At 38.8% G+C, this 3,023-nt stretch overlaps 1 pseudogene; it reads left to right on the top strand.

Moving 5' to 3' along the window:
• Positions 1–902: 902 nt before the first annotated feature.
• LOC105917694 lies at positions 903–2,701 on the top strand (annotated as a pseudogene).
• The last annotated feature ends 322 nt before the right edge of the window (positions 2,702–3,023 follow it).

Raw genomic sequence — 3,023 nt, 5'->3', positions numbered from 1 at the left:
TGTTCCTGAGAGATGCATCATTCCCATTGCAGTCCAATGCAGTCCAGATGTTCAATTTCACTCCATATCAGACTTTAATTATTGATCGACTTCATTATAAGCATACAAAACCACAGCAATTTTCACTTCTGTGCCATTTGGTTGTCTCTATGATTCCTCATAGATCATATAGAAGTCGGTACAGGCAAACTTGCTTGGTGAGAGCTCCTTTGAATGCCCCCAGTTTAAATTAAACTTCACGCTTGAGGTCCTTGCCAAGTTAACAAATTTAAGAGGTGCAAGACCTTGTACTGTGACATATATATATGTTTATTTATTGTATAAGATAAGATAGGCTTTATTAATCTCACAGTGGAGAAATTCACTTGTCGCAGATCGGCTTAATAAACAAAGAAGTGCCAACAGGAAGAAAAGGTGCATAAGGTATATAGAGTGTGTCCACATATATGCATTGTAGGGATGGTGTTTTATGAACTGGCTTTTTCAAGATATTATTTACATTGCATTTTACTCAATCTTACCATGTGTCATGAATGAAACTGGCAATTGGAACATTTTGCTCATATATGTAACATATCTCATATTGTCTGACATACTGTATTGTCTTTTCAGCATCTAACAGATGATCAAAAAGACAATTTGCTTGGGACATGTCGCACATCATTCAAAAATTTAAGAGAAAAAAGTATGTAAAAAACAGATAACATTGAGTAGAAGCTGGTGATGCTGAACATAGAAAAAAAGGAGAAAAAAAAGACAATGAAGTCAAGTCCAAAACATCTGCATGGAGTCAATTAAACTGATGACAAATGGAGATAGAAGAGGAGGGTGGAGATAATGTAACAGGATGATGAAAAAAACTGGAGGTTTCCACAGTTTACTGTCTTGTTCTGCCAAATATGATGGAGGACTCTGAGCTCTGCTTCCCAGAGTTCTTTAACTCTTCTTGTAGGAAGCTGAATCTTCCTCACTTTGAGGTTATGCTTATGTACGTTGGGCTATCCTTCATCTTTGGCCTCACTGCATTTCTCAACTTGTTGGTCATCATCTCTATCTCACACTTTCGGTAACTACCCGAAATTATGAAAGAATTTTTACTATGATTCAACATTTACAATTTGTCATGGTTGAGTTTTGGTTCGACTTTATTTTTCTGTTATTTTTATTTTTCATCTCATGTGGGTTTGGTTTGACTTTATTTATTGTTAGTTTTCATTGTCATTAGTTATTTTCTGTCATCTTCACTTCACCTCCTCTGCAGTTAGTCACACCTGCCAGCCACTAATTAGCCAGACTCACTTCACCTGCCAGCCTCCCTACTTAAGCCTCACTCTGCTGTCACTCCTTGCCGGTCCGTCATCATTCCACACCTCTCCATGCCAGTCCCCGTTTTTGCCTCGGAAGGTTTGTTTTTCTTGTTTAAAGTTCTGTTAACCTGACTAGCCGCCCTGGAGAAGCTCAGCTCTGTGCCCTGGTGTCTCCCAAGTTCTGCTAACCTGACTAGCCGCCCTGGAGAAGCTCAGCTCTGTGCCCTGGTGTCTCCAACAAACTGCTAACCTGTTGTGGCTACGGGGCCTGCTAGCCGAGCAGTACCGAGCATTCCCGGATGCCTGGGTAGTCGTGACTCTCTTTCACTCCGGGCCGTCAGCTCCTGCCATCACCTTCACTCCGCTTCTGTGCTACCTGCTCCTCTGGCCTCATCAAACCTCCATCCATCAAACCTTCAATAAAGACTCTCAATATTAGTCCTGTGTGTGTGGTTCTGAGTTCATCCGTAGACAAATCGTGACAGTATTAATGATAAGTTATATATATATATATATATATATATATATATATATATATATATATATATATATATATATATATATATAAAGCATGTTTCTGTTCTTCCACAGGCAGCTTCACACTCCCACCAACCTCCTACTTCTCTGGCTGGCCAGCTCAGACTTTTCTGTGGGCCTCTTATTGGTTTTTCAAATTGTGCTCATAGATGGCTGCTGGTAATTTTGTGATATTATGTGTACCGTGTATGCTTATTTATGTTATGTTATCACCTCTGCATCGATAGGAACCATGGTGCTTATATCTGTTGACCGATATGTTGCCATTTGTTACCCTCTGCATTACTCCACCAAAATTACACAAGGCAGAGTAAAGATCTGCCTCTTCCTATGCTGGATTTGTTATTTGATTTTTCAAAGTCTGATTCTGACAACCTAAAAGCCAGGGAGGTACAACTCTTGTGTGGGCGAGTGTCCCTTTGTCATTAGCTACATAGCAGGATATGCAGATCTTGGGTTTTCTTTTATTATTCCAATCATCATTATTGTAGGTTTGTATATCAGATTGTTTATGGTAGCCATGTCTCAGTCTCGAGTCATGCATTCTTACATTGCAGTCGTCACACTGAGACATCCAGTTAGAGCTAAAAAAATCCCAGGTCAAGGCAACAAAAACTCTTGGCCTTGTATTATTAGTGTTTCTGTTGTGCATGTGCCCATATTATTGTGTTGCTCTCACAGGGGAAGATAACCATGTGAGTGCATTATCTGTCACACTTGTATTATGCTTGTTTTTCTTTAACTCCTGCTTAAACCCCATAATATATGCCTTTTTTTATCCATGGTTCAGAAAATCCATTAAGCTCATATTTACTCTTCAGATATTCCAGCATGGCTCCTCTGACACCAACATGTAGTAGTTTGGGTGTATATGGCATCTATTTCTCTTAGTAAGCAACTCTAGAGAATATATGGAAGCATTGTTTTTTTTTCAAACACAATGATATTACTTTGTATTGGTCTTTAAATTGTCCACATCGTACGATAAAATACTGAAACTGTAGTTTGATTTAAAAAAAATGTAATTAGGGCACCATCCTACATATCAAGTGCAATCTTGTCGGAATTAATTTTATTTAAGCTGTAAAATACATGAAGGTTTAGATTACATCTTCCCTGGAGAATGTTAAGCAGACCTCAATACAACCAATTCACTGCAGCTTTAGTACAACAGCTAGC

Source organism: Fundulus heteroclitus, chromosome 7, assembly GCF_011125445.2.
Source record: "Fundulus heteroclitus isolate FHET01 chromosome 7, MU-UCD_Fhet_4.1, whole genome shotgun sequence".
Taxonomy (NCBI): Eukaryota; Metazoa; Chordata; class Actinopteri; order Cyprinodontiformes; family Fundulidae; genus Fundulus; species Fundulus heteroclitus.
The sequence above is the reverse complement of the archived record's forward strand: the minus strand, read 5'-3'. Positions and strand labels throughout refer to the sequence as shown.